Genomic DNA, 21,469 nt, shown 5'->3' with positions numbered 1-21,469 from the left:
TATCTGCAATGGAAAATGGCATCTTTATGCAGATAAAGAATTGTGGAGTTTGAGCAAAGACCATTACCTTTAATTTAGAGCAAAAACACATTATCTTATTATACAATTTTGCTATCTTTTATACTTTATTTTTCTTCTTAAGGATAAGATTTCTCTCTCATCATATTCAACTGAGATCAATGTATACCATGGAAACAATGTAAAGACTAAAAGACTGTCTTGGGGGGTGTTGGGAGGGAAGAAAAATTAGTGGAAAAATTGTAAAACTCAAAATGAAATCTTTCTTAAAACAAGAAGCAATAGACTGCTAAAAGAGACTACTTATGAATATTTATAATGAACATATTTTTGAGGGTTGGTATTTTTATAATGGGGTGGGTGAAAAAGTTGAAGGGATTAAAATAAATTTTTGTTAGGTGAAAAAATAATTAAATTTTTAATTATAGTTCATCTCAAAGATACTGTTATACTTTGCTTTTAATGAAACATATTCCCAATAAAATATTAACCATCTGAAATTATGAACAAGGGTCTCAGTCAGAATCAAGAGGTTTCCCAAAAATTGTGGTTTGGTGGGACAGAGACACCAAGTCAAAATGATGGATGGAAGGGTAACTGGTTTAAGAGAATTCTAATTGCTCTTTCCTATCAAATGATAAAATGATACCGCAACTGTTGATAAAGCCTATAACCTTGCACTTTCTACTTGTAGACAAAACAACATGTGGCCTAGAGGTAGAATCACCTAGTGACCAAATCATACTCTACCCCCTTACTGGCAATTGTTTAGTCAGTTGTATGTTTATTTCTTCAGTTTTCAAAGAGGAAGGAAACAAGTCTGATATGTGCAATTATTGCTATTACATTATCCACTGAGTGCATAACAAATTTGCTCTAATAACATGACTTTAAATGTTTTTTTTTATTCTTCTGTGGCTTACAAGACCAATTACTATTAAATTAGGAAGAAAAAGTCTAATCACAAAGTAAATTAGAAAAACTAAAGGAAATATGAATATCACTAGGAGGCTATAAATGTAATTTGATATCCAGAGATTTAAAAGTGACTTAACAATTAAATAATTTGTGAAGTCAATGAAAAAATCCTTAAGATAAACTAAATTATATTTAGGATATAATGTGTCTACCTTGAGAAATAGATCTAGAAAGTTGGGAGTAGCTAAATTTGATATAATTTGAAAAGATCTTCTATCAAAATGGTTATTATGATCACTTTATTGAGTTGAAATTATTCAGCACTCTACCTATTAAAATACCTCAATGTATTTTATAATGATGAATAAAAGATGATTAAAAATTTTCTATGTGATAAAGGGAATTATAAGTGTATATAATTTTATATGACCTTGTCTAATGAAGATGGTAGATTTGTTATTCTAGTCTTTATCATAGCAGGTATCATTTGCAATAAAAGTGCCAGCTTATGGGTTTTGGATAAAGAAATTTCAATTGATTTTATTCAAAAACAGAATATTTCCTTTATAAGGAAATAAAAGAGAAAAACTATTTTGATTATTTTAAAATAATATTTATCTGAGAAATTTTGAACAAGTAAACAATAAAACTATCTAAATATTTAATATTGTTTACCAAAGAAGAGGCTTGTGTCAGGAATCTCCTCCCTTGAAAAGAAGCTAAAAATGCCAACTCATCCTACCTACCTTCTGATATCTACTACAAGAATATTTTCATATTAATGAAGTAATTAACAACTGCCCTCATGATCCTGTCTGACCTGAATTTACTGAAAAGATTATTAGGTGGCTATTTGTGATATGCTGTCCCCTGTAGCCAAAATATTTATTAGAGAAAATTTCAATTAGATTTCAATTAAAGTCCCTTCTCCATTCTTCCAATGAATTTACCAAACAGAGATCAATAGAACCTAGACCCTTTGACACATCATAGTTCTGGAAATGACAGTTCATAGCCACCTTAGAGTACAAAGGATGCACTGCTTCTTTCTAAGGGGAGTAAAGGAAAAATAATTATTTTCCACAGAGTTTGGATCTGATTCTTCTGTAATTATATGAATGTATATGTGATAAAACTGAATGATTAAAGTTCTAAAATGATTTTTTCTTTTTTATTATAGCCTCCAGTTTCTCATAGCAGTACACATAGGTAACACATTAATAAATTTCTTAATCCAATTTATACAAATGGTGTTAACTCTTTAGGAATTATTTCCTGGGAGTTGCATTATCATATTTCCTAATGTTGAAGAGAAATGGTGAAGAGAAACAAAATGTCTTAGGAAATTGGGGCATTGATAATCTAAAAAGTGTTTGGACAACACATGCCCATTCATATATTTAATTCATCTATGTCAGCTGGGTTATACTGGACCTAGTTTTATAACTTGAAAAATCTAAATAAAATTTTGAAAATTGGTCTAACAGTCATTATGAAATCAGAGAATAGCACTGTGGTTATGAAAGCTCCTCAGCGATAAAACATTTTAGCTATACACAAGCATTGTGTTTAATCTCCATGTAAGATAGACAGTGACAGTCCTGCCCATTCATGTACACTCTCTCTTACTGTGATTTCTCAACTGTTTATTCATGCAGACAGATTAGAAGCAAATTAGTCTCCTGACAATGCATGTCCTACTGGTCTGGACCAAAGCCAATCATAGTCATGTGAAGAGATCCAAGTTTGAAAAGAAAAAAAAAAGAAGCTTAAATCAGATTTAAGAGAGGTCATTTATTGTATACAGGACTTATAAAGTAGTTTGGCTTTTCCCACATTTTAGAAACTACCAATGATATTGACAATGAATAGACATGCCCCTTTTGAAAAGGAAAATTGATGTAGTAGAGCCAAATTGGTGGAGAGATTGAAGGGACTCATCTGAAGTCTACCTCAAATCCCTTTAAAGATGTTTAAAAATTGCCCTAAAACACATTCTGGAGTGGTAGACCCCACAAAGATAGGGTGAAATAATATTACAGCCCAAGTTCAGCAGGAAAGATATGGTTTCACCAAGGAGACAATGGAGTACAATCCAATGGTTAGAGTGGAGTGCAAGCTAGTGCAGGCCATGTAAGAGCATATCAGATCCCAGCAAACCAGGGACTGACTGAATCAACTGTAGCAGTGGTTGCTCCTGGAGTTTTTTACCCACAAATAGTAAGGAGGTAGAACAACTTGCTAGAAGGGGTATCTTTGGGGGCAGTACTCTGTTACTTTGTCCATATTCATATCTGAGCTGTATTACTGAGTGGTGGTCAGTCCCAGGGTGAGAAGAAGCACTTGCATACCAGAGCTTGTGGCACAGTAGAGCAGGAGCCCTCTTCAAAGTTCCAGAATAGAAAAGAGTACTTGCGGTCATTGAAAACTTGCAGGTTCCTAAGAATATCTCTAGAAACAAGTGAACAAAATTTCTGAAGCTTGGGACAATGTGCTCTCCATCCTGAAATGAAAGTCACATTTTAGCAAACAGTTAAAGATCAAGAAATAGGTGGGGAAAATGGGCAAACAATAGAAAAAAATCACAACTATAGAAAATTACTATAGTGACCAGGAAGATCAAAACACACTCAGAAGAAGCTAACAAACTCAAAACTCCTATTTCCAAAATCCTTAAAGAAAAATATGAATTGTTTTCAGTCCATGGAAGAACTCAAGGGGGATTTTAAAAGTTAAGTAAGAGAGATAGAGGAAAAATGAAGAGAAATAAGGGTGATGCAAGAAAATCATGAAACGAAAATCAATAGATTGATAAAAGGAGCTACAAAAATTACTGGAGAAAATACCTTAAAAAAGCAGAATAGACCAAAAGTTAAAAGAGGTACAAAAATTTAGAAAGGAGAAGAATTCCTGGAGAAGCAGAATTGATCAAATGGGATAAAATGGGGCACATATATTAACTGAAGGAAAAAAATCATGATGAAAATGGAACTATCTAAATAATACTTGAAGAAAATAATTTCTTAAAATGAGAATTGAGCTCTAGCAATAAGATAAGAAAAAGAAATTGAAGGAAACAGAATTGGCAATGAGGAATCAGAGCTTTACTCTGCAGATAATATGATGCTATACCTAGACAACCTGAGTAAATCATTTTAAAAACTCCTTGAAACAATTAACAAATTCAACAAAGGATGCAGGATATAAAATCAGTATTACTACATATGTGCAACAAAGTCCAAGAGCAAGAGATAGAAAGAGAAATTCTATTTAAAGTAACTGTAGACAATATTTAATACTTGGAAATCTACTTCCCCAGTTATTATGTGAACACAATTATAAAACACTTCTCACCCAAATAAAGTCATATCTAAGTCACTGGAAAATGTCAATTTCTCATGGTTAAGTCAAGAAAGTATAATAAAAATGATAATTCTACCCAAATTAAATTGCTCATTCAGTATCATACCACTCAATCTACCAATGAATTATTTTATTGCACTAGAAAAAATAGTAACAAAATTTATCTGAAGTAGCAAAGCGTCAATAATAGCAAGGGAACTGATGAAAAAAATCATAACAGGTTGCCTAGCTCTACCAGATCTAAAACCATACTATAAAGTGACAGTAATCAAAACTATCTGGTATTGGTTAAGAAATAGAGTAATGGATCAGTGGATTGGGAGAGGTTAAGAAAAACAGTAGTAAATGACTGCAGTAATCATACTGTTTGACAAACCCAAAGACATTCTGGGACAATAACTAAGTATTTGACAAAAATTGTTGGGAAAACTGCAAAATAGTATGGCAAAAATTAGGCATAGACTTACATTGTATACCCTATACCAAAATAATGTCAAAATAGTTTTAGGATTTATATATAAAGGGCAAGTAAAAAAGACTATGGAAAAGGAACAAATTTTTGACCAAACAAGAAATAGAGTTACATTATAACTTGAAAAATGAATGATTTTGACTATATTAAATTAAAATGTTTTTGCACTAATAAAATCAGTGCTGCCAAATTAGAAGGAGAGCAGAAAACTGGGAAAGAATCTTCATAAGTGGGACATCTGATAAGTCTCATTTCTAATATATATAGAGAATTGCATCAAATTTGTAAGGCTGTAATCATTCCCCAATTGGTAAATGGTCAAAGGATATGAATAGACAGTTTTGAAATGGAGAAGTTAAAGATATATATATATATATATATATATATATATATATATATATACATATATACATATATATATGTATATATATATATGTATAAATGTTCCAAATCATTGAATAGCGAAATGCAAATTAAAACAACTCTGATGCATCACCTCACACCTATCAGATTGGCTAAAATTATAATAATGAAAAACAATCAATATTGGTGAGGTTCTAGGAGGATTATGGCATTAATGCATTGCTAGTGGAGTTGTGAATTGATTTAAACCATTCTGGAGAGCAATATGGAATTATGTTCAAAAAACAATAAAAACAATAAAACTGTTCATTCTCTTTGATCCACCAATTCCAATTCAAAAGAAATTTATAAAAAAGCATAAGTCCTACATGCTCCAAAATATTCATAACAGCCATTAATGCAGTGGCAAAGGATTGGAAATCAAGGGGATTCCCATCAATTGGGGAATGGCTAAACAAGTTATGTTTCTTGAATACTATGAAATACTATAGTTCTATAACAAACAATAAATTGACAGACTCTAAAGAATCATGGAAGGAATTGAAGAATTTGATGCTGAGCAAAGGAAGCAGAACCAAGAGAACAAGGTACACAATATCAACAACACTGTGAGATGATCAACCCTGATGGATGCAGGGGCTCCTAGGACAGAGGGCTAGGACAACCCTATTACACTGACTATTGACAAGGCTGTCCCCATCCAGAGGAAGAAAAACAAAACAAAGAAAAAAATATAAAACAAAAAAATCCTTTAGAATTTGAGGAACAATCACTGCTTTCACTTAAAAAAAATTCTCTTTTGTGTCTCTCAATCCTAATTCCTGTAAACATGCTTAACACAAATGAGTATGCATAATATTAAATTAATTGTTCACCGCTGGGGGGTGGGGTAGGAAGAGATGTTGGAAGGAAATTTTGTATCATAAATATGCATAAGAATATGGATGAATGTTAAAAAACTTTCATAAAATGTGTTAGGAAAAATAAAACATCAATAAAAGAAATTTAAATGCCAAAAATATAAGAAGTGAGCAAGTGGAAGTTGATGACTTTATGTGTCAATGGGAAGCAATAAAACAAAACCAAAAGAATGAAAAAGAAATAAAAGACAATGTGAAATATCCCAATAGAAAAATAAGTGATCTGAAAAATAAATCTTGGGGAGAAAATTTTAAAAAATTACATGGACTTCTTGATAACCATGATTAAAGAAAAAAAATCCAGACACAATCTTTCAAGTAATTATCAAGGAAATCTTCCCTGATATTCTAGATCCAGAGGGCAAAATGTAAATTGATAGAATTTACCAATCACCTCTGAAAGAGATCCCCAATTGAAAATTACCAAGATTATTTTAGCTAAATTCCAGAGCTCTCAAGTCAAGGAGGATACAAGATTTAGCAGTTTTTATATTAAAATGTTTGAGGACTTGGAATTTGATATTCCAGAGGGCCAAGGGTGACAAGAATCACCTGTCCATGAAACCCGAGCATAATCTTTCAAGGTGAAAATGGATCTTTGATGAAATAGGGACTTTCAAGTATTACTGATAAAAAAAAAAAAAAAACAGAGCTAAATAGAATATTTGGCTTCCAGAGACAAGATTCAAGAGAAAGGAAATCATTCAAGGAATGGGAAATTATAAGGCATTTAATAAAATTAAACTGTTTATAATCCTACATCAGAAGATGATATGTATATCTCATAAGTATGTTCTCATTATTAGGGCAGTTAGAAAACCCATATATATTATATAATATATAATACATATACATATATGAACTTGTACATACATATATATATATATATGTATAAATGTACAAAGGAAACAGGTATGAGTTGAAAGGGAAAGGGAGAAAGGGATAAATTATTTTACATAAAGAGGCATGAAGTAGTGGGGGGGAAGAAGGGGGAGGTGCCAGGAAATGCCTGAACCTTACTCTCATTATAATTTTCTCAAAGAAGGAATAATATATACTACAAATTAGATCTAGAAGTTAATCTTCCCTACAGGGAAGCAGGGATGGGAGCAAATTAGGGGGTAAGAGAAGGGGCAGTATTTAAAGAAGAGAGATTGTTGGAGTTGGTAGTCAAAAGTAAACCACTTTTGAGCTGTGACAGGAAATAGAAAATAGAATAATAAGTTGCTAAATCTTATGGTATCCTGACTGTGGCTATATGATATTTGAATAGTTTCTTTTTTATTGCTTTGCAATATATTTCCCTGATCTGAAATTTCTAGAATTTGACTATAGTATTCCTGGTAGTTTTCATTTTGGAATCTCTTTCAGGAGGTGATTGTTATATTCTTTCAATTTCTATTTTACCCTCTGGTTCTATATTATTAAGGAAGTTTTTCATTCCTCTGCTTTTGCTTTATTGTTTCTTGAATTCTCAGAAAATCATTAGCTTGAGAAATAAAGAACAATAAATTGAAATTCTAATTTTTAATTGCTGTAAATTTTATTGCTCCAAATTTAATTGCTCAATTCTAACATTTCAAGAATTATTTTTTAATAATTTTTTGTGCCTCTTTTTTCATTTGAGCAATTCTGCTTTTTAAGGCATTCTTCTTATTGACCATTTGTTCTGGTATTTTTAAAAATGTTTTCTTAAGTATTTTTTTATGTGTGTCTCCTTTACCAAGCTGGTTGACTTGTTTTAGACAATTTTCTTGTATTTTTCTTCCCATTTTTACCTCTGCTTCTCTTACTTGATTTTCTAATTCTTTTTGAGCTCTTCCATGGTTTGAGATCAACTTTTCTTCTTCTTTGTCACCATAGTAATTTTCTAAGGTCTAATTTCTTTTGTTTTGCATCACTTGTACAAAAAATATTTATAGCAGACCTGTTTGTGGTGGCAAAAGTTGGAAATTAATTGAATATCTTTTAACTGGGGAATGGCTTAACAAACTGTGGCATATGTACGTAATGGAACACTATTATTCTATTAGAAACAAGGAGGGATGGAAATTCATGGAAGCCTTGAAGGATTTGCATTAACTGATGCTGAGCAAGATTGATCAGAACCAGAAAAACAATGTACACCCTAAGCAACATTGGGATCATGATCAACCTTGATGGACTTGCTCATCCCTTCAGTGAAACAACCAGGGACAATTTTGGGCTTTTTGCAAAGGAGAATACAATCTGCATCCAGAGAAAGAAGTATAGATTTTAACAAAGACCAAAGACTATTGCCATCAAATTAGAAAAAAAAAGTTATATCATTATTTAATTTTACTATCTCATACTTTATTTTTCTTCCTTAAGTATGTTTTCTCTGTCATCACATTCAACTGAAATCAATGTATAACACGGAACCAATGTAAAAACTAACACAATGTCTTCTGTGGGGGGTATTGGGAGGGAAGAAAGAATGGGGGGAAATTGTAAAACTCAAAATAATTAAAAATCTTTCTTAATTTTTATTGTTTTGTTCATTTGCCCAAACTTGACTTTTAATAATTTGTTAAAGTCTCTGCTTCCATGGTGGAAGGCATTTTATCCCATGTTTTTAAGGGTTTTGTTCAACTGTTTTCACAGATACTTCTAGGGACATGTACATTTTCAGTTCTTCCAAGGTGACTAAACTTTTTTTTAAACTATTCTTCTGTGCTCTGGTATGTAAGTGATTACAAGCATTCTTTTCTTTCATGAAACTCTAAGGAGGACCCTCACCATCTGGCACATTCATTTTCTGTTGTGCTAGTGATCCTCTTTATCCTGGTACTAACATTCAAGTTTATTACCTACATCTGAGTATGACCAAAGCAACTAAGTCCTGCCTCAGTTTTAGCAAAGAGACCCCTGTACTCTCCTTCTGACCTATGTTTGATCCTCTTATTCTCTGTGCTCTCAGAGCTCTCATGGTATCTGCTCTTGGTTTGCTATAGTCAGGGCTGTGCTGTTGTAACCTTCAGTGGACTGTGGTCCTCTTTCACTCGGGTGCAACAGACTTTCCTGATGACCTTCTAAGTTATTTCTGACATCTGTAGGATGAGATCAGGAAGTCACCACCACACTGCCAATTCTGAGACTTCTGGGGCTAAGCCAAGATGGCAGCATGAAAGTAACACGCTTCCAGAGTCTTTTCTAACAAAGACAAATGAAGCCTCTTCTCTGACATTCATGCTCAGATACCACCAAGAAAAAAGAGAAGATTCAAAGAAGTTCCCAACTGTATACATAGTGGAGTTTCTTCTGTGAAGGTCTACCTCTTTGGAGGAAAAGGGAAAGTAAAGCCCAGGAGGTGGGAGAGTAGGAAAAGCCAGCAGGAGGCTTTTAGCCACAGTGCAAGCCAGGTCCTGACAGCTCAATAATAACAAAAATCCTGGCAGCTAGATAGCAAGCCAGCAGGGAGCATCCCAACCCCAAAAAAGTCTGAAACCTAAGAACCCTAAGTGCTCTGTTAAGTCAGAACCTGGACATAAAGGAGGAAACAAACTTCTGCAAAGGCAAGGCCTGGACTGCATAGATAATACCTTGGCCAGCAACAAGCCAAGGATTAGACCCCAGCTCTAGCAAATTAAAAGTTTTGATCTATACTCTATATACCCCAGGAGCAGAACTACAACAACAAAAATGAGCAGAAAAGCAAAAAAGAGTGCTCACTATAGAGAAATACTTCATAGATAAAGATGACAGCAATGCCATGTCTGAAGAAGAAAACTGTGAAAAATCACTCACAGGAGAAGTATCAAAACAGTCTATAAATTGGACTCAAATACAAAAACTCATCGAAAACCACACTGCCAATTATTCAGTCATCCTGATACCTACTTCAGATTTACTGTACTCCAGTTTGTGTTGGCAGGCCTGTGCTGGAATGAACTCCTCTCTCTCCCTGTTGCTACAGACCTTTCTTGCTGACATTCTAAATTGTCTTGGGCTTGGAAATTGTTTCATTCTGTCTTTTTGTGGGTTCTACCACTCTAGAATCTTTTTAGAACCATTATTTAAAGGTATCTGGAGGGGAGAACTCAAGAGTCACTTTTCTTTATTCAACCATTTTGATTCTGTTGAAGTTAGTCTTTTTTTATTTCTCTCAAAATAGAAAAGAGTTGAAACTAGAGGAATGGAGGAATGGGTATACAACCTGCTTTAAAAGTCTATCAGTTGGGGCGGCTAGGTGGCATAGTGGATAAAGCACCGGCCTTGGAGTCAGGAGTACCTGGGTTCAAATCCGGTCTCAGACACTTAATAATTACCTAGCTGTGTGGCCTTGGGCAAGCCACTTAACCCCATTTGCCTTGCAAAAAAAAAAGTCAGTATATGATGGGAATTTTGATTACTGATCTGAACAAATAGATGGTCTACATATATACCATTGCCAAGTTGCCTTGCCAAGTTGCCAAGTTGCCTTGCCAAGTTGGCAAGTTACCCAACATTTCTATCATATTGCTTACCTACTCAAGAATCTACTATGATTCATTTTCTAATAAATTGAATTCCAAAGACTATCATTAATGATAACAATGATATTCATATTAACATCAATTAACATCCCAATTCATATAGTTCCATAATTTCATGTCTTTTATTTTTCTTAATAATCATTCTTGAGTATTTTTTACAAATATTCCTAACTCTTCAACTCAAAAACTTACTTTGTTATATCTAGACTACATTTGTTACTATTTTGTTATCCTGTTTCTTTAGCAATTATATAGTTTTCTTCTATTATGCTTGCTTGCATAAAGAACTTTGACAATTACACAATTGACTAAGCAGCATAGAAAATACAAAAATGTTATTGCTTATTTTCAATTATTAAAAATAAAATAAGAAAATGTGAACTCTAAGATTCTTCTCACAATTTGTTCTCAATACAGACATATAAGTGATACAATTTATAATATACTGAGCCTAGAGTCAGGGAGATCCAAGTTCAAATTCAGTCTCAGAAGTTTATTACTATTGTGACACTTGACAATTTACTTAAATTCTATCTGCCTTAGTCTTCTCAACTATAAAATGGTTTTCATAATAGCACCTATTTCCCACAGTGGTTGGAGGGTCAAAAGAGAGAAATGTGTAAAACAATTACTTTTTCTGACACATTGCTACTCAATTATTTCATTTATGTCTGACTCTTCTTGATCCCATTTGGGGTTGTCTTGACAAAGTTACAAGTGCAGTTTGCCATTTCCTTCTTTAGCTCATTTTACAGATTAGGAAACTGAGTCAAACGGGGTTAAGTGATTTGCCTAGGATCACACAGGTAGTAAGTATCTGAGTGTGGATTTGAATTTAGGTCTTCTTCTACCTACTGTGCAATCTAGTTGCGTCTTGACACACGAATGCAAATAAATTCTAATTCTTTCCACCATCACCCCTGCCCCCCACCTCCTACACATACCATAATCATATGATTATATGGCTTTGTGATAGAAAGTCAGCAAAAAACCTTGCTTAATCATACTGAAATTCTCAATATTAAGTGAGATATTAATCAAGGAGATACATGGGAATGGTGAGCATAAGTATCATGAAACATGTATGGTGCAAATTTCAAGTGGACCAATATTCTTTATAGATGATGGCTTTTGACATGTATTATATATATATCTATATATCTTTATGTGTGAGTATCTGTATATATACAATTCCTATGCATGTATGTATATAAATGTGATTATTTGTATGTGTATATATTAACTACTATAAAGATGAAATTAATTTAGTCAAATTATTAAGTTAGCTTTAATATACCAAATCCAACTGAATTAATACAAATTAAAAACATCTAGTCATTCCTTAATACTTGGCTACCAAAGTCTAATTTACTCTTGTCTCAAGGCACCTTCATAGACTTTGAGGCTCATATGAAATGGTTCCTAGTCTAATGATTTTCTCTCTCTCTCTCTCTCACTCTGAAATCTCCAAAATAAAATGTAACTATATCTTGTGTTTAAGTTTCCACAAATGTAGACCATTTCCTTATTAAGAACTCAATGTTATAAAATTTACTAACTTTATGCCTGTGGGAAAGTCTTCATTTCTCACTGATCTAGAAAAGGTTTAAGACATAAGGTTTAGGGAAATCCAGGAATAAATACATAGACTTGTATAAAATATTCTAGAACTTATATCTACATTGAGAATAGATCTCAAGAGCACAGATACATGCACTATTCAAACAATTGACTTGGAGAAAAATTGTAAGGGATAATAGCAAGGGACACATCTTTTAAGTCTCCATTAAATTGCTCCAATTTTGTAACTTTAATTGACATGTCCTCCCTTCTCTTCTTTCTTCAAGAATTATGATTTTGAAGAATTTCTGTTCCATCTGTCTTCTTGAGAACCAGCAAACTTGGAAATGAAGTTACCCACAAGGTAAGCACCTAGGTTGGTAAAGTCCATTCTCAAGCTCTCTTTCCTTTAGTAGATAAGCAATGCCAATATTAGCGTCAGCTTCTATAACAACTCTTAGTTCTTTGTAGTTTTCTCTATCTTTGACAAATGAAGTATATTTTCTTGGTTCCCTCTTAGTCAATGGACACATTGCTTTCAGTTACTTGCTATCACAAGTAGTGCTACTAAGAATATTTTATTATTTACTATAACTTTATGATTTTTGGCTTAAATATATTATATATCCAATTGTAAGAGAGATAAGTCTTTGCTTTATACGTAGAAAAGGGTAAAAAGATGGTACTGAGTTCAAGACCTTCCCTGTCCCTAGTTCCCACTCTCTGTCATAAGGCAAAAACTGAAAATATTCTTATCTAATCTAAAATTTATTATAGGAAGCTCAAAACATTCTCTTATTTATCAAAAGTATCTGCTCTTGTTATTATTTGAGGAGGAGGTCTGGAGGAGTTAGAGGAGTAGTCAGTACTGGAGGAAAGAGAAGAAAAAAACTCTTTCTCTTCCTCCATTATGAATCAAGGGAAAGAGATAGAGTAAAAGAGGTTATCTCACTTTTATATAACATATAAACATATAACTTAACTGACAAGAGTCTACATACCTATATTTCTTTCAGCTAAACATTAGAAGTCAGTTGTAGCCTCTGAATACCAATTTGTAAATTGACTGTAAACATACATGATCCAACTGATGTTATTGTTATAATGGTTTTTATATAAAAAATTTGATTTCCATCAAAATATTGATAGTAGTATTATTTGTAACTGAAAACCCACAAACCAAATATGTATCCAACAATTAGAACCAATAACTCAACAATTTATGGTCTACAAACATATAAGAATATTATTATATTATAAAAAAACATGAATTTATCAAAGACAATGAAGTGTATGAAGGCTTGTATGAGTGAGGGAAGAAGAATCAAAAAGACAATAGATAGTAAGATTTATCATAGCTGCTTTTTATAAAGTTAAATCACCTGGACTGATAAACTCTGAAATGGAAAGAATTGATCAGGATGATTGATGAACCACACCCAGTGATATTTTAAAAAAAAAATTAAAAATTGTGAGTCAAAGAAGAATGTTTTTAAATTTTGAGAAAAGAAAAAAAATGTTACAAATTTTTAGCTTGTGAGTTTATCTTAAATTCCCAGGAAAATTCTGTAACCATACCTAAAGGTACAGAAAATGAAATGATGGTTCCAAGAGCAAACATGGGTTCATCAAAAAACAGATTTTGGCAAAGAAATCACTTTTATTTTTGTCATATGGTTATTGAACTGGTAAACATGAGGAATATAGTATCTGGAATTTAGAAAAATATTTGATAAATTATATTATACTATTTTGTGGAAAATACAGGGAGATATAAACTAAATGATAATACAATTAGATTCTGAACTGGACATTAACTTTTCCATAAGGTAGTAATGTTGATGAGGGGAATAGCTGATCAACTTTAAATGAAACCAATTCCTTTGATCTGTTATTAGACTAGGAGACCCTGGGGAGGGGGACTTTAGTAAAATAGATAATTTATAGTCATTACTGAATGGTAATAACTAAGAAAAGTGGTTCAATCAACAAATATTTATTTTGGCTTACTACATCAGTCATTAGAGATTTAGTAAGGGTTTGTTTTTGTTTTTTCTTCTTCTGGACTCCCATTCAGAAGGATGGGAACTTTTCATGCTTTTCCTTAACCCATGGGAAGCACCATGGCCCTAGGTCTTCTTCTACCTACTGTGCAATCTAGTTGTGTCTTGACCAGGTTTAACCAAGTCTCTCTCCCCCTCACTGAGACTTCACCTGCCCTGTTCTCAGGGCGTTTACTGTTTTCTTACTAATTCTGACCTATGTACTTTTGATCAATATTTTACCATAATAAAGTCCTTTTTAAAACATCCCAGACAGTGTGCAAATTTTTCAGTGACCTTAAGTCTTCTGGCTTCAATCTCTAAATCTTTAATAATGAGCTACAGTAGATAGCATGAGTCTTTGAGAATTGTCTTGGATCATTGTATTGACTGCAGTATCTAAGACATTCATAATTGAACATTCTTATAATATTGCTATTGTACTTCTCAAAGCAGTTCAGAGATCAAGGAGAACCCTGAAAGAAGTGCTATGCACAATGCCATCCACATCCAGAGGGAAAAAAAACTATGAAGTCTGGATGTAGAGCAAAGCATCCTATGTTCACTTTTTAAAAAAAAAATTTATGTTTTTCCTTTCCTTATAGTTTTTCTTTTCTCTTAATTCTAATTTCTTTTTCATAGCATGACTAATATGTAAATATATTAAACAAGAATATACATGTACAAATTTTACCAGAGTATTCATTGCCATAGGGAGGGGGGAGGAAAGAGAAGGTGATGTAAATAAATAAATTTGAAAAACTACCTTTGCATGTAATCAGAAAAATAAATAATAAAATAATAAAAAACGAACTAAAATTTCAATTAAAAAAAGATTTAGTAAGTACCTCCTATGTGCTAATCCCTGTCAGATTATAGAATTATCAGTATATGAATTTTTCTGATGATATATGCTATATTTGTTTTCCTGACATAAATATACTTTATTTTTTAATATAAATTTAATTTTATCTGTTTGCTAGAGGAGAAAGTGAAAGTACTTGAGAAGTGACTATCTACATTCAAATTTATTAGAAAGGCCAAATAGTTCCTAGATAGAACAGAAGAAATCATTCAGCAAGGACTTCAAGGGAAAAATGTCAAGAGGAAAGGGACACTCACAATTTTTATTAATAGTTCTCTAGTTAAGTAAGGACTTCTGATTAATGGCAACTTGAAACGTTTTAGAGAACAGCTTTTCTCATAAAAATCTCAACAAATATGGAAAAGGACCCCAGCCAAGAAAGACTATGAAAAGAGAAGTACAAGAAAGAGATGATGATGATGATGATGATTATCATGATGAAGAAGATAGGGAAGGGGAAGGGTAACCTCCAATCAACATTAAACTGAGCAGTCTCACATTTAAGGCTCCAATTAGTTCCAGAAATATAATGAAAAGCTAATTGTGGCAAGCAGAGAGGTTATATTAAGGAAATAAGTGGGGACTCTAATAACCCAGTAGGAAGCTAGTGGTCACAGAAAGAGCTGAGAAGACAATGTGAGTTCCCCTAAAAGAATATAAAACCAAACAGTGCTTTGAAAAGGGATGTCACTAGCCAGTTCTTCTCCGATAATCAAGTGTAAATTGTTTTTTTAGAAACTTGGATAGCACAAGTCAACTTCAAATATACTGACCATACTAGGTAGTAAGTTGCAGGTAATGGAGTGATGATGTAGATCTGCAGCAATTGGGGTTAACTTTGTCGCCAAATGAATTAACCTAGGACCTAAATTTATGCTCTTTGGGAAGGTGGGATAGAAAATTAGTTGCAAGGTTTAGCTTAGGATATTCTGAGACTCTAGGAAAAAATCCTTCCTTACTACTTGTTTTTCATCTTTCCAGATATGTGTGTGTGTATATATATATATATATATATATATATATATATATATATATATATGTGTGTGTGTGTGTGTGTGTGTGTGTGTGTGTGTGTGTGTATGCATATATATATATATATATTTTTTTTTTATCCTTTGAATTCCTTTTTACTCACCTTGAAAAATACTTCTACTTGAGTCACTTAGACTGTATTTTTAGTAAAAGACTTATATCTTTAAACCCTCAGGCTCTGAATGATCCTTTGTACCAAAGGACACTTACTTCCACAAGATACTTTAAAAAATCTTGATTCTAGCTTGTAAGAACAAGAACGATAGAAATAAGCTATAGTATAAAAAAAGAAAAAAAATATCACTGTTCAGGAACATAAGACATAGAGGTGCACTATTCAGATTCCTGAGACCCACAGCATGAGATAGGGCCTATCATCTCAATACTTGGCTACTAATGCTCAGAAGTCTGTGCAAGAGACCTAAGAAGAGTTATCAACAATATTCCATAATGGATGTTAGGACCACAGCAAGGGAATGAGCTGCCATTTGGATAAGAATACTATAGTGAGAAGGAAAAAAAAGCCAAGACAGAATCCTGAAGCAAACCACAAGGAAAAAGAGAAGTCAGAGATTGAGGCAGAGGGTAGGGATTTGAACCAGTCAATTTATCCTGATCAATAGGCAATAAGACAGAGAATTGCATAGGGGATAAGACAAAATAAAACCTACCTATCCCATCCAAAAATGCTGAACACATAATGCCAATCTAAGAAATGAGACTGATAAAACATAGATACTATGAGGAAGTGTTATGAAGCAAAAAAAAGAAGAAATCGAGTTGAATCTAAAAGGAATGAATAAATTTATATTAACTAAAAGCAGAGAATCAGAGGGGTAAAATGGTCTGGCCACCGGAACTATAAGAGGAACTGAAAAAATAAAAATAAGAATAAAATTAAAATATGGAAAAGTATTTTTGATTTGATTTCATTTCCAATGTTTTATAAAATATTTGTAGACTGACAAAGAACAATTAGCTTCTTTGAAAATAATGACACATCAACAATCAAGTGAAAGCTAGAAAGAAAAACAACCTTGAAGCATTGGAAATGACTAAATAATGTTGAAATTTTGACATTCCATTAAGAAATAAGAAGTGTCTGTTCAAAATACTAATGTTTTCCTATTTCACAGAGCAAATTAATTAAATACAATAAATACACAATTCATAATTTAGTTTGTATTATTTTTTATTTTAAGAAAGGAGTGAAGAAAAAAACATTAGGAAAGAAATAAGGAAAAGAGAAAAATACATTATTTTGTTTCAGTAGGGGACATGATAAAAGACTATAAACATCAAAGAAGAGGCTGATGGAGACATATTTTCATTCTTATCAGATAAAAAAGGGTTGAACACACACATACACATACAATAATATAAAACACAATAAAATAAATGGGGAAATGAATGAGGATAGGAAAAGAGTTGTTACCCCCCATCGATTATTTAGCAACTACATTCAAAGATAGTTTCTCCTGTCACCTTCCCATTACTCTCACTATGGAAGCAAATAATCTGATATAGGTTGTACATGTAAAATTGTGTTTAACATATTTCTTATTAGTCAAGATATGAAAGAATAACTAGAACTAAGTGGGGAAGGTGAGGAAATTACAGAAAAAGAAAAATATAACAGAAGTTTTGAAAAGTATAAATAGTATACTTTGTTATGCATTTAAGATGTATAGTATTTTCTCAGGATATGAATGCCATTTTCAACAAGTCTCTCAGAATTGTCCTTTTATCACTAAATTCCTGAGAGGAAAAGCATCTATCATAGTTGATTGAAAAGTCCTTTTCCTTTTCCTTTTGGGCAGCCAGGTCATACCTTTTTCCAATGTCTTCGGGGTGCCCCCGGATACAACCAGCATGTTCAATAATGAGAGTTCAACCAGGAGAGAAGAGTAACAAGTTTTATTAATAGGCCACTACATCTCTGCCTTTGCAAGCAGACAGTCCTTTTTTATGCATGTGAGACCACTCCTTTAGCCTCTTTTAGGTAGGCAAAACAGTATAACTCAAAAATCATTCCCAGGCCTCCTCTTTCACACTAGATGTTCTCTTTTCTATCAACTTCAAAGTGGCAAGATAATGGTTAAATAAAGAAGGACCAGAGCTCATCCATGAGTACAGAGCACACTCAGATATTTGCTGTTATCAGAACATTATGACCTTGTGCAAGCACCTGTGTCTCATGTTTTCTCAAGAGAACTTCATGGCCAGCATTCTTAACTTGAACCCTTTACAGTTGGTCATCTCAAATATTGCTGCATACTGTTTTCCTGATTCTGCTCAGTTTGGATCCTGGAAGTCTTTCAATGTTTTTCTGAAGTCAGGTCACACATGATTTTCATACAGAGCAATAATACTCTGTAAAATTCTTATTTTACAGCTTGTTCAATAATTCCCCAATTGATGGACATCCCCTCAATTTCCTAGTCCTTGCCACTACAAAAAAAGCAGTTATAAACATTTTTTGCATGTAAGGCATTTGCATTATTTTATCTCTTTGAAATATAGATGTTGCGTCAAATGGTATGCAGAGTTTTATTGCCCTTTGGTCATAGTTTCAAATTGTTCTCTAGAATGGTTGGATCAATTTGTCAAAAGTGTATTAGTGTCCCAATTTTCCAACATCCTCTTCAGCAATGATCATTTTTCTTTTTTTGCTATTTTGGTCAATCTGTTAGATGTGAGGTAGTATTTAAGTGTTGTTTTAATTTGTATTTCTCTAATCAGTAATGATTTGGACATTTTTTCATATATAATTTCTTCATGTAAAACTTCCTGTTCATGTCCTTTGACCATTTATCAATTGATGAATGATTTGTAACCTTTAAATTTGATTCAGTTCTCTATTTATTTTATAAATGTGTCTTTTCTTCAGAAAACCTAACTGGGAAAATTGTTTCTCAGCTTTCTACATTTCTTCAAATATTAGATACATTGATTATTTTTGTTAAAAACCTATTTAATTTCATATAGTCAAAATCAGTCATTTTTAATTTAAAGTGTTCTCTGTCTCACTCTTGGTAATAAACATTTCCTCAATTCATAGATCTGATAGATAGAGTAATTTCTTGTTTTCTTAATTTGTCTGTGGTACCACCCTTTATGACTAAATACTGTACCCATTTCAATTTTGGTAAAACTGTAAGATATGATATCTATTCCTAGATATTGCTATAGTGTTTTCCAGTTTTCCCCAGTAGTTTTTGTCAGATAGTGAATTTTTACCCCAGAAGCTAGTTTCTTTGGTTTATCAAACCATAAATTAATATAATTATTTGTTATTGCTTCTTTTGTATCTAATTTATTCCACTGATGTTATTCTCTGTTTCTTAGCTTCTTCCAGACAATCATGATGGCTGCAGCTTTATTATATAGTTTTAGATCTGGTACAATTAGGCTACTTTGCTTTTATTTTCATTAATTCCCTGGATATTCTTGACCCTTTGTTGCTTCAGATGAATTTTTGTTGCTAATTTTCTAGTTTTTTTAATAGGTTTTTTGGGTAGTTTGATTGGTATGGCATTGAAAAAGCAATTTAATTTAGGTAGAATTGTTAATTTTTCTTATATTAGCCCCATCTAACCACAAATAATTGACATTTTCCCCAATTTTTAGATGTCTTTATTGTGTGAAAAAATATTTTGTAATAATATTCAAATAGTTTCTGGGTTTGTCACAGGAGGTAGAGTCTCATGTTTTTTATATTGCCTACAGTTGCTTTAAATAGATTTTCTCTTTCCATTGCTTGCTTTTGTGATTTGTTGGTCATTTATAGACATGCTTATGATTTAGGTGGATTTGCTTTATATTCTGCTACTTTGCTAACACCATTATTTCTTTCAAGTAGCTTTTTAGTTCATTTTTCTAGAGTTCTCTAAGCATACCATCATATCATCTACAAAGATTGATAGTTTTTTTCCTCAATGCCAATTCTAATTCCTTTGATTTATTTTCTTCTCTTATTGCTAAAGATAAGATTTTTAATACAACATTGAATAATAGAAGTGTTAATGATCATACTTGTTAGACCCCTCATCTTATCAGAAATGCTTATAGTTTATTCCCATTACATATGATGCTTGCTGATGGATTTAGATAAATACTTATTTTTTTTATTTTAAGGAAAACTCAATTTATTCCTATACTTAGTTTTTTTTAATGAGTGGATGTTGTCTTTTATCAAAAGCTTTTTCAGCATCTATACAGCTAATCATGATTTCTGTTAGTTTTATTATTGATATTAATTCCCAATATAAATTCCTAATATTCCTAAATAATTCCCAATATTTCCCACATACTTCATATAAATTCTCTAGATCATGCTGCATTATCCTAGCAATCACTTATTGGAATCTCATTGTAAAAATTTCACTTAAAATATTTTCAGCAGTATTCATTAATCTATATTTTTCTTGGTCTGTTTAGGCTCTTCCTTTTTTAGTTATTAACACCACCGTCACCTTCTTTTTCAAATAATTTATGTAAAGTTGAAATTAATTGTTTTTTAAGTATTTGGTAGAATGCACTTGTAAATCCATCTGACCCTGGAGCTCTTCTTTCCTTAAGGGAATTTATTGATGATTTCTTAAAATTCTTTTTTTTTGGAATTATGGTTAAATATTTCATTTCCTCTTCTGCTAATCTATGTAGTTTGTATTTTTGTAAATATCCATCCATTTCACTTATATTGTCAAAATTGTGGCTTACAGTTGGACAAAATAGCTCCAATTATTACATTAATTTCTACTCCTGGGTGTTGAGCTCACTTTTCTTTTTTTAAATCAGATTGCATGAAGGTTTATCTATTTTATTGATTTTTTCATAAAAATCTCTTTATTAGTTTTCTATTTTATTACTTTCAATTTTATTAATTTCCCCTTTGATTTTCAGAATTCATAATTTGGTATTTAATTGGGGATTTTTAATTTGTTCTTTTTGTACCTGTATTAGTTGCATGTCTAATTCTAGGATCTCTTCTTTCTCTATTGTATTTGCATAAACATTTAAAGATATAAAATTTTCCTCAATAACCACTTTGGTTGCATCCCATAAGTTCATTGCCATTTGTCCTTGTTGAAATTCTTGATCATTTCTATGATTTGTTTTTTGACAACACTTTTAAAAAATGGCTGTTTAGTTTCTAATTAATTTTTTTTCATCTTTTCATGGCTCTTTATTACATTGTAATTTTTTTTGCCATGATCTGAAAAGGATGCATTTAATATTTCTCCATTTAACTGTGATGTTTTTGTGTTCTAATACATGATCAATTTTTGTGTAGGTTTTATGTTTGATAGAGAAAAATGTACATTTCCTTATGTTCTCATTCAATTTTCTCCAAAGATTTATAATACTTAAGCTTTCTAAAATTCTCTTCACCTTCTTAACTTCTTTATTGTTTTCTT

The 21,469-nt window shown here is 32.1% G+C and overlaps 1 long non-coding RNA gene across 1 annotated transcript in view; it reads left to right on the top strand.

Moving 5' to 3' along the window:
- The window catches only part of LOC141498221 (uncharacterized), a 267,058-nt gene that overhangs the window by 112,642 nt on the left and 132,947 nt on the right, over positions 1-21,469 (top strand). The window contains exon 2 of the long non-coding RNA XR_012471587.1: positions 12,398-12,474. This is a non-coding gene — a long non-coding RNA (uncharacterized LOC141498221). The remainder of the gene's footprint in view (positions 1-12,397; positions 12,475-21,469) is intronic.

This window comes from Macrotis lagotis, chromosome X (genome assembly GCF_037893015.1).
Source record: "Macrotis lagotis isolate mMagLag1 chromosome X, bilby.v1.9.chrom.fasta, whole genome shotgun sequence".
Lineage (NCBI taxonomy): Eukaryota > Metazoa > Chordata > Mammalia > Peramelemorphia > Peramelidae > Macrotis > Macrotis lagotis.
This window is presented reverse-complemented; position numbering and strand designations above follow the sequence as displayed.